We start from the raw sequence: 11,855 nt of genomic DNA on the forward strand, positions 1-11,855 counted from the left end.
GCAAAAAATAGGCCATAGAGACGAAATAATTAATGCTAAATAATTAATTTAGCATTAACACTGGAGAGATAGATGTGCAGATGATGATGTGCAAGTAGAGATACTGGGATGCAAAAGAAAAAGAGGGTAAGTAATAATATAGGGATGAGGTAGTTGGATGTGCTATTTACAGATTGGCTGTGTACAGGTACAGTGATCGGTAAGCTGCTCTGACAGCTGATGCTTAAAGTTAGAGAGGGAGATATAAGACTCCAGCTTCACTGATTTTTGCAATTCGTTCCAGTCATTGGCAGCAGAGAACTGGAAGGAAAGGCGGCCAAAGGAATTGTTGGCTTTGAGGATATTCACTGAAATATACCTGTTGGAGCGCGTGCTACGGGTGGGTGTTGCTATGGTGACCAGTGAGCTGGGATAAGGTGGGGCTTTACCTAGCAAAGACTTATAGATGACCTGGAGCCAGTGGGTTTGGCAATGAATATGTAGTGACGGCCAGCCAACGAGAGCATACAGGTCGCAGTGTTGGGTAGTTGTCACGCCCTGGCCTTAGTTATCTTTGTTCTCTTTATTATTTTGGTTAGGTCAGGGTGTGACGAGGGTGGTTTGTATGTTTTTGTCTCGTCTAGGGTGTTTGTACTGTCTAGGAGTTTGTTGTAGATTTATGGGGTTGTGTTCATTATAGGTGTTTATGTAAGTCTATGGTTGCCTAGATTGGTTCTCAATTAGAGGCAGGTGTTTATCGTTGTCTCTGATTGGGAACCATATTTAGGCAGCCATGTTCTTTGGGTATTTTGTGGGTGATTGTCTATGTCTAAGTTGCCTGTGTCTGCACTTATTGTTTATATAGCTTCACGTTCGTCGGTTTGTTGTTTTGTTTAGTTTGTATAGTGTTCTTCATTTTTTCGTCTTCAATAAAAGAAGATGTATTGTTATCACGCTGCGCCTTGGTCCTCCTCTCTTCCACAATACGACGATCGTGACAGTAGTATATGGGGCTTTGGTGACAAAACGGATGGCACTGTGATAGACTACATCCAGTTTGCTGAGTAGAGTGTTGGGGGGCTATTTTGTAAATGACATCGCCGAAGTCAAGGATCGGTAGGATAGTCAGTTTTACGAGGGTATGTTTGGCAGCATGAGTGAAGGAGGCTTTGTTGTGAAATAGGAAGCCGATTCTAGATTTAATTTTGGATTGGAGATGCTTAATGTGAGTCTGGAAGGAGAGTTTACAGTCTAACCAGACACCTAGGTATTTGTAGTTGTCCACATATTCTAAGTCAGAACCGGCCAGAGTAGTGATGCTAGTCGGGCGGGAGGGTGCAGGCAGCAAACGGTTGAAGCACATGCACTTAGTTTTACTAGCATTTAACAGCAGTTAGAGGCCACGGAAAGAGTGTTGTATGGCGTTGAAGCTTGTTTGAAGGTTTGTCAGCACAGTGTCCAAAGATGGGCCAGATGTATACAGAATGGTGTCGTCTGCGTAGAGGTGGATCAGAGAATCGCCAGCAGCAAGAGCGACATCATTGATATATACAGAGAAAAGAGTCGGCCCGAGAATTGAACCCTGTGGTACACCCATAGAGACTGCCAGATGTCCGGACAACAGGCCCTCCAATTTGACACACTGAACTCTATCTGAGAAGTAGTTGGTGAACCAGGCGAGGCAGTCATTTGAGAAGCCAAGGCTATTGAGTCAGCTGATAAGAATGCGGTGATTGACAGAGTCGAAAGCCTTGGCCAGATCGATGAAGACGGCTGCATAGTACTGTCTTTTATCTATGGCGGTTATGATAGCGTTTAGGACCTTGAGCATGGATGAGGTGCACCCATGACCAGCTCGGAAACCAGATTGCATAGTGGAGAAGGTACGTTGGGATTCGAAATAATCGGTGATCTGTTTGTTAACTTGGCTTTCGAAGATTTTAAAAAGGCAGGGCAGGATGGATATAGGTCTATAACAGTTTGGGTCTAGAGTGTCTCCCCCATTGAAGAGGGGGATGACCGCAGCAGCTTTCCAATCTTTGGGGATCTCAGACGATACGAAAGAGAGGTTGAATAGGCTAGTAATAGGGGTTGCAACAATTTTGGCGGATCATTTTAGAAAGAGAGGGTCCAGATTGTCTAGCCCAGCTGACTTGTAGCGATCCAGATTTTGCAGCTCTTTCAGAACATCAGCTGTCTGGATTTAGGTGAAGGAGAAGCAGGGGGGGGGCTTGGACAAGTTGCTGCAGGGGGGGCTGAGATGTTGGCCAGGGTAGGGGTAGCCAGGTGGAAAGCATGGCCAGCCGTAGAAAAATTCTTATTGAAATGATTATTGTAGATTTATCGGTGGTGACAGTGTTTCCTATCCTCAATGGCACTATTGAGATAGAAATGGAGAGAGGCGTGCATGACGCAGCAAATTTGCAGTGGGCAGCTGGGAGGAGGTGCTCATATTCTCCATGGACTTTACAGTGTCCCAATACTTTTGGGAGTTAGTGCTACAGGAAGCACATTTCTTGATGATAAAGCTAGCCTTAGCTTTCCTAACTGACTGAGTATATTGGTTCCTGACTTCCCTGAAAAGCTGCATATCGCAGGGACTATTCGATGCTAATGTAGAACGCCACAGGAAGTTTTTGTGCTGGTCAAGGGCAGTCAAGTCTGGGGTGAACCAAGGGCTATATCTGTTCTTAGTTCTACATTTTTTTGAATTGGGCATGCTTATTTAAGATGGTGAGGAAAGCACTTTTGAAGAGCAACCAGGCATCCTCTACTGACGGGATGAGGTCAATATCCTTCCAGGATACCCGGGCCAAGTCGATTAGAAAGGCCTGCTCGCTGAAGTGTTTTAGGGAGCATTTGACAGTGATGAGGGGTGGTCGTTTGACCGCGGACCCATTACGCACGCAGGCAATGAGGCAGTGATCGCTGAGATCCTGGTTGAAGACAGCAGAGGTGTATTTAGAGGGCAAGTTGATCAGGATGATATCTAAGAGGCTCTATTGGCTCTATGTTATACTGATCACACTATACGTTTTTGGGCGTGTAGATAGGGTGGTCCTTGTTCGATAGAGTCATTGGACGTCTTTCAACGATGTTCCTATCAGAGGTTTCATTGCTAAATATACAAGCTGACACATTTTTTTCTAGTCACTGAAAGACTACAACTTGTGTGGGGACGATGCTTCAATGCTCTGGCCCCGTCCCTCCTCCAGGGCAGGTTTTTTTGAAAGGGAGGCCGACACTAACAATACAATCCTTTGGGCAAAACTGAAATCGCTTCAAGTGATTCCTCTCATCAACAAGAATCTGACAATGGAGCATTTGTTTATGTTCTATTCGCTACATGGTGACATTCAACCTTACATGTTTCAACTGGAATATAGCAAGAGTTGGATTTAGCTAGAAACTCAGCTACAGCCGATGCCAGCACCAAGTGGGAAGATGACAAATACGGTGGCTAGCTAAGTAAGTTATTTTTCCTGCAAGCCACATAGCTAGCTAGCTAACTTTAGTTTTTCTACTGAAACGCATATTGTGTATTGCTGGCTAACATTATTTTTCTTTTTGCTAACTTAGCTAGCTACACTAGCTAGCTAGCTACCTAAGTTAGCTAAAAGCTACAAGTTTTTTTTAATCCTGTATTGAAAACAGATCATCACGTCTTCAATTTTATCAATTATTTACGTTAAAAAATACCTAAAGTTGTATTACAAAAGTACTTTGAAATGTTTTGGCAAAGTTTACAGGTAACTTTTGAGATATTTTGTAGTCACGTTTCACAAGTTGGAACCGGTGTTTTTCTGGATCAAACGCGCCAAATAAATGGACATTTAGGATATATATAGACGCAATTAATCGAACAAAAGGACCATTTGAGATGTTTATGGGACATATTGGAGTGCCAACAACAGAAGCTCGTCAAAGGTAAGGCATGAATTATATTTTTATTTCTGCATTTTGTGTCGCGCCTGCAGGGTTGAAATATGCTTCTCTCTCTTTGTTTACTATGGTGCTAACTCAGATAATAGCATCGTTTGCTTTCGCCGAAAAGCCTATTTGAATTCTGACGTGTTGGCTGGATTCACAACCAGCGTAGCTTTAATTTGGTATCTTTCATGTGTGATTTAATGAAAGTTTGATTTTTATAGTTATTTATTTGAATTTGGCGCTTAGCATTTTCTCTGGCTTTTGGCCAAGTGAGACAGTAGCGTCCCGCCTAAACTCAGATTTTGGGATATAAATATGAACTTTACCGAACAAAACATACAGTGGGGAGAACAAGTATTTGATACACTGCCGATTTTGCAGGTTTTCCTACTTACAAAGCATGTAGAGGTCTGTAATTTTTTATCATAGGTACACTTCAACTGTGAGAGACGGAATCTAAAACAAAAATCCAGAAAATCACATTGTATGATTTTTAAGTAATTAATTTGCATTTTATTGCATGACATAAGTATTTGATCACCTACCAACCAGTAAGAATTCCGGCTCTCATAGACCTGTTAGTTTTTCTATACTTGTATTAACTGCACCTGTTTGAACTTGTTACCTGTATAAAAGACACCTGTCCACACACTCAATCAAACAGACTCCAACCTCTCCACAATGGCCAAGACCAGAGAGCTGTGTAAGGACATCAGGGATAAAATTGTAGACCCGCACAAGGCTGGGATGGGCTACAGGACAATAGGCAAGCAGCTTGGTGAGAAGGCAACAACTGTTGGCGCAATTATTAGAAAATGGAAGAAGTTCAAGATCACGGTCAATCACCCTCGGTCTGGGGCTCCATGCAAGATCTCACCTCGTGGGGCATCAATGATCATGAGGAAGGTGAGGGATCAGCCCAGAACTACACGGCAGGACCTGGTCAATGACCTGAAGAGAGCTGGGACCACAGTCTCAAAGAAAACCATTAGTAACACACTACGCCGTCATGGATTAAGATCCTGCAGCGCACGCAAGGTCCCCCTGCTCAAGCCAGCGCATGTCCAGGCCCATCTGAAGTTTGCCAATGACCATCTGGATGATCCAGAGGAGGAATGGGAGAAGGTCATGTGGTCTGATGAGACAAAAATAGAGCTTTTTGGTCTAAACTCCACTCGCGTGTTTGGAGGAAGAAGAAGGATGAGTACAACCCCAAGAACACCATCCCAACCGTGAAGCATGGAGGTGGAAACATCATTCTTTGGGGATGCTTTACTGCAAAGGGGACAGGGCGACTGCACTGTATTGAGGGGAGGATGGATGGGGCCATGTATCGCGAGATCTTGGCCAACAACCTCCTTCCCTCAGTAAGAGCATTGAAGATGGGTCGTGGCTGGGTCTTCCAGCATGACAACAACCCAAAACACACAGCCAGGGCAACTAAGGAGTGGCTCCGTAAGAAGCATCTCAAGGTCCTGGAGTGGCCTAGCCAGTCTCCAGACCTGAACCCAATAGAAAATCTTTGGAGGGAGCTGAAAGTCCGTATTGCCCAGCGACTGCCCCGAAACCTGAAGGATCTGGAGAAGGTCTGTATGGAGGAGTGGGTCAAAATCCCTGCTGCAGTGTGTGAAAAACTGGTCAAGAACTACAGGAAATGTACGATCTCTGTAATTGCAAACAAAGGTTTCTGTACCAAATATTAAGTTCTGCTTTTCTGATGTATCAAATACTTATGTCATGCAATAAAATGCAAATTAATTACTTAAAAATCATACAATGTGATTTTCTGGATTTTTGTTTTAGATTCCGTCTCTCACATTTGAAGTGTACCTATGATAAAAATTACAGACCTCTACATGCTTTGTAAGTAGGAAAACCTGCAAAATCGGCAGTGTATCAAATAATTGTTCTCCCCACTGTACATGTATTGTGTAACATGAAGTCCTATGAGTGTCATCTGATGGAGATCATCAAAGGTTAGTGATAAATTTTATCTCTATTTCTGCTTTTTCTTACTCCTCTCTTTGGCTGGAAAAATGGCTGTGTTTTTCTGTGGCTATGTACTGACCTAACATAATCGCAAGGTGTGCTTTCGCCGTAAATTCATTTTGAAATCAGACATGTTGGCTGGATTCACAACAAGTGTAGCTTTAATTTGGTGTCTTTCATGTGTGATTTCATGAAAGTTAGATTTTTATAGTAATTTATTTGAATTTGGCGCTCTGCATTTTTACTGGCTTTTGGCCAAGTGGGACGTTAGCGTTAGCGAAGTTAAAGCTAAGTATATCAGCAAACGTTAGCACAGGACTGGAGTTGAATGGCTAGTTAGCCTGGTGCCTGCTAACTTGTTTATAACTTATTAGCGAACGTGTAACATCAGCAACTGTAAATCGTTTCATTTATTGGGTAAAAGACCACCAACGTTGCGGCATCACTGTGCCGAAACGTTGGTGGTGTTTTACCCAATAAATTACTGGGAGGTTATATACATTTGAAGTCGGAAGTTTACATACACTTAGGGTAGAGCCATTGAAACTCGTTTTTCAACCACTCCACAAATTTCTTGTCAACAAACTTTAGTTTTGACAAATCGGTTAGGACATCTACTTTGTGCATGACACAAGTAATTTTTCCAACAATTGTTTACAAATAGATTATTTCACTTAGAATTCACTGTATCACAATCCCAGTGGGTCAGAAGTTTACATACACTAAGTTAACTGTGCCTTTAAACAGCTTGGAAAATTCCAGAAAATGATGTCATGGCTTTAGAAGCTTCTGATAGGCTAATTGACATCATTTGAGTCAATTCGAGGTGTACTTGTGGATGTATTTCAAGGCCTACCTTCAAACTCAGTGCCTCTTTGCTTGACATCATGGGAAAATCAAAAGAAATCAGCCAAGACCTCAGAAAACAAATTGTATACTTCCACAAGTCTGGTTCATCCTTGGGAGCAATTTCCAAATGCCTGAAGATACCACATTCCTCTGTACAAACAATAGTATGCAAGTATAAACACCATGGGATGACGCAGCCGTCATACCGCTCAGGAAGGAGACGCGTTCTGTCTCCTAGAGATGAACGTACTTTGGTGCAAAAAGTGCAAATCAATCCCAGAACAACAGCAAAGGACCTTGTGAAGATGCTGGAGGAAACAGGTCCAAAATGATCTGTATCCACAGTAAAACGATTCCTATATCGACATAACCTGAAAGTTCTCTCAGCAAGGAAGAAGACACTGCTCCGAAACCGCCCAAAAAAGCCAGACTACGGTTTGCAACTGCACATGGGGACAAAGATCATACATTTTGAAGAAATGTCCTCTGGTCTGATTCTACCCTAATGTTGATGTTATGCTGGCACTGTTCAACTGTCGTTCAAACTGTACAATAGAGTACGACACATGATGCACAGGCTCATACCTCTGTCATCTATCATCAGCTCAAGTACTTGTGAAGAAGTTACTGGTCTCGTCCCAAATGGCACCCTATTCCATATATAGTGTACTACTTTCGACCAGGGCCTACAGGCCTACATAGGGAGCCATCTGGGATGCATACAATGTCTTTATCAGCTGAGAAGGGTCTGGTTTGGAGGGGATCCAGATTATCTGTAGTGTTGCATGGTTATGGCCCTGCTCTGCATGCATTCCACAACCACTCTGGCCAGCAGCTCTTAGAGAGATTGGTAAAAATTAAAACAAGGATCTACAAGACCAGGCTTGACCAGTATGCAGAGCTTTACACAATCATTCTGGGAACTCTGAAAGCTGTTTTAATTGGTTGTTGTTATACCGAATGGCTGTTCTTCATGCTTGGTTTTAAAGAGACAGCACAGAAACCAAAGTAAGGCAGTCAGACGGTCAGTATAAACCATTTGCAAAAATAAACAGACTGACTACTGTGGTTGGGCACTGTAAAAAAACTAACATTTTATTTTGCCTCTCTATCACCGTCTTTCTTGGCTGTTTTCTTTGTTAGTGTTTTCTTAAACTTTGATCATGACTTTGACCCTCTCGTTCTCATTTCATTAAGACTCAGAGACTTCCGGCAGTAAGGTTTTTACAGTAAAAACATGACATATAAACTGTGCGTCCTCTGTCTGACTTTGGTATGCTGTATTGTCATATCCATATTTTTAAGTATTTATTAGGATCTCCATTAGCTGCTGGCAAAAGCTGCACTCTCGATCCACGATATGGCACAGGATGAAAACACATACGTTTTTTTGGCAGCAGACTATTTTTGATATTGTTAAAAGCTGCACTGAAGTCTATCAAAACAGTTCCCACAATTTCTTTCAGCCAATCATCTGCCATTTGTGTAAATGCCGTACATGTTGAGTGCCCTTCCTTATAAGTATGCTGAAAGTCAGTTGTTAATTTGTTTACTGTGAAATAGCATTGTAAATTGTCAGACACCATTTTTTCCTAAAGTTTACTAAGGGTCGGTAGCAGGATGATTGGTCGGCTATTTGAACCAGTAAAGGGTGCTTTGCTATTCATGGTTAACGATATTACTTTTGCTTCCCTCCAGACCTGAGGGCATGCACACATTCCTGTAGGCTTAGATTAAAGAGATGGCCAATAGGAGTGGCAATATAGTCCACTACCATCCTCAATGATTTTCCATTCACGTTGTCGTGCCAGGTGGTTTGGCATTATTGACAAACCACAATCACTTTAAAGAATTCAGTTACAATGCTTGTCTTTCATTATTTGGCCAGTTATACATGGTTATAAAGTTTCAGAGTTTGTTGTTGCCATGTCAGGCCTAAATGTCCTAATCTTGCCTGTAAAAAAGTAATTAAATTAATTGGCAATATCAGAGGGTTTTGTGTCACGACAGTCGTATTAATAATTGGACCAAGGCGCAGCGTGAGTAGAGTTCCACATTTTAATGATAGTGAGACTTCCAAAACAACAAAGACATAACGATTGTGAAATACGTAGCGCACATAGGCACTCACACAAAACATTTTCCCACATCGCAGGTGGGGAAAACACACACTAAGTATGATCCCCAATTAGAGGTAACGATTATCAGCTGCCTCCAATTGGGAACCATACACACACCAACATATAAATACAATACCTAGCAACCCCCCTAGTCACGCCCTGACCCACTACGCCACAGAGAACCCCGAGGGCTCTCCATGGTCAGGGCGTGACAGTACCCCCCTCCCCCAAAGGTGCGGACTCTGACCGCAAAACCTGAAACTAGATGGGGAGGGTTAGGGTGGGCAACTAGCGTCGGTGGCGGCTCCAGTGCGGGACGTAGCACCCGCTCAGACCGCGGATCCGGCCATGGAGCAGAGGAAGGCTCCGGCCATGGAGCGGGACTGGACGCCTGGACTGGGCACCGGCGCAGAGGAAGACTCCGGCCATGGAGCGGGACTGGACACTGTGCCTGGACTGGGCACCGGCACAGAGGAAGGCTCCGGCCATGGAGCGGGACTGGACACTGTGCCTGGACTGGGCATCGGCGCAGTGGAAGGCTCCGCCCATGGCACCGGCGCAGGAGGCTCCGGGCCGTGGACCGTCACTGGAGGTTCCGGGCTGTAGACCATCGCTGGAGACTCCGGACTGTACACACACACTGGTGGATGAGTGCGGGGAGCCGGCACAGGACGCACCAGGCTGGGAAGGAGCACTAGAGGCCTGGTTCGTGGAGCCGGCACAGGTTGCACCGGGCTGATGACACGCTCTTCAGGGCAAGTGCGGGGAGCCGGCACAGGACGTACCGGGCTAGGAAGGCGCACTGGAGGCCTGGTGTGTGGAGCCGGCACAGGTTGCACCGGACTGATGACACGCTCTTCAGGGCGAATGCGGGGAGCCGGCACAGGACGTACCGGGCTGGGGAGGCGCATTGGAGGCCTGGTGCGTGGAGCCGGCACAGGTGGCACCGGACTGATGACACGCTCTTCAGGGCGAGTGCGGGGAGCCGGCACAGGACGTACCGGGCTGGGGAGGCGCACTGGAGGCCTGGTGCGTGGAGCCGGCACAGGTTTCACCGGACTGATGACACGCTCTTCAGAGCGAGTGTGGCGAGACGGCACAGGACGTACCGGGCTGGGGAGGTGCACTGGAGGCCTGGTGCGTGGAGCCGGCACAGGTGGCACCAGACTGATGACACGCTCTTCAGAGCAAGTGTGGGGAGCCAGCACAGGACGTACCGGGCTGGGGAGGCGCACTGGAGGCCTGGTGCGTGGAGCCGGCACAGGTTTCACCGGACTGATGACACACTCTTCCGGGCGAGTGCGCGGAGCCGGTACAGGACGTACCGGGCTGGGAAGGCGCACTGGAGGCCTGGTGCGTGGAGCCGGCACAGGCTGCACCGGACTGAGGACACGCTCCTCAAAACGCCTGCGCTGCAGCATACTCCTAGCCAACATCTCTCTCCGATATCCTTCCTCAAACTGCTCCATCGACTCCCAGACGGCCTCTGGCTTTCTCCTCGGCTCGGCCGACCGCCGCTTGTGCCCCCAAAAAGAATCTTGGGGTTGCCCTTGGGCTGTTTGTGGCCGCAGACCCCGGCGTCGTAGCTGTCCTCCATTACTCCTCGGCGACTCCCGCCAAGGAAGGGTCTCGCATCCACTTAGTATCTCTTCCCATGTCCAACTCTCCTTTACCTCCTGGGCACGCTGCTTGGTCCTGCTATGGTGGGATATTCTGTCACTGAGGGTTTTGTGTCACGACCGTCATATGAATAATTGGACCAAGGCGCAGCGTGAGTAGAGTTCCACATTTTAATGATAGTGAGACTTCCAAACTAACAAAGACATAACGATCGTGAAATACGTAGCGCACATAGGCACTCACACAAAACATTATCCCACATCGCAGGTGGGAAAAAGGACACGCTAAGTATGTTCCCCAATCAGAGGTAACGATTATCAGCTGCCTCCAATTGGGAACCATACACACACCAACATAGAAATACAATACCTAGAAACCCCCCTAGTCACGCTCCGACCCACTACACCACAGAGAACCCCGAGGGCTCTCCATGGTCAGGGCGTGACATTTTGTGATGAATGAGCCATCTGATTCAATGCCCAAAATTTTATTTACAGTGAATTCGGAAAGTATTCAGACTCCTTGACTTTTTTCAAATTTAGTTACTTTACAGCCTTATTCTAAAATGTATTAAATCATTTTTTTCCTCATCAATCTACACACAATACCCCATAATGACAGAGGGAAAATAGGTTTTTAGCAAATGTATTTATTATAGAAAACAGAAATACCATATTTACATAAGTATTCAAACCCTTTGCTATGAGGATTGCATCCTGTTTCTATTGATCATCCTTGAGGGGTTCTTACAACTTGATTGGAATCCACCTGTGGTAAATTCAATTGATTTGACATGTGGTCTATATAAAGTCCCACAGTTGACAGTGCACGTCAGAGCAAAAACCGAGCCATGATGTTTAAAGAATTGTCTGTAGAACTCTGAGACAGGATTGTGTCAAGGCACAGATCTGGGGAAGATTCCCAAAACATCCCCAAGAACACAGTGGCCTTCCATCATTCTTAAATGGAAGAAGTTTGGAACAACCAAGAGTCTTCTTAGAGCTGGCCGCTGGGCCAAACTGAGCAATCAGGGGTGAAGGGCCTTGGTCAGAACCAATGGTCACTCTGACAGAGCTCCAGAGTTCCTCTGTGGAGATGGGAGAAGGACAACTATCTCTGCAGCACTCCACAAATCAGGCCTTTATGGTAGAGTGGCCAGACTAAAGCCATTCCTCAGTAAAAGGCACATGACAGCCCGCTTGGAGTTAGCCAAAAGGGATCTAAAGACTCTCAGACCATGAGAAACAAAATTCTGTGGGCTGACGAAACCAAGATTGAACTCTCTGGGCTGAATGGCAGGGAACCTGGCACCATCCCTACTGTGGAGTATGGTGGTGTCAGCATCATGCTGTTGGGATGTTTTTCAGT

Source organism: Salvelinus alpinus, chromosome 8 (assembly GCF_045679555.1).
Source record: "Salvelinus alpinus chromosome 8, SLU_Salpinus.1, whole genome shotgun sequence".
NCBI classification, from domain to species: domain Eukaryota; kingdom Metazoa; phylum Chordata; class Actinopteri; order Salmoniformes; family Salmonidae; genus Salvelinus; species Salvelinus alpinus.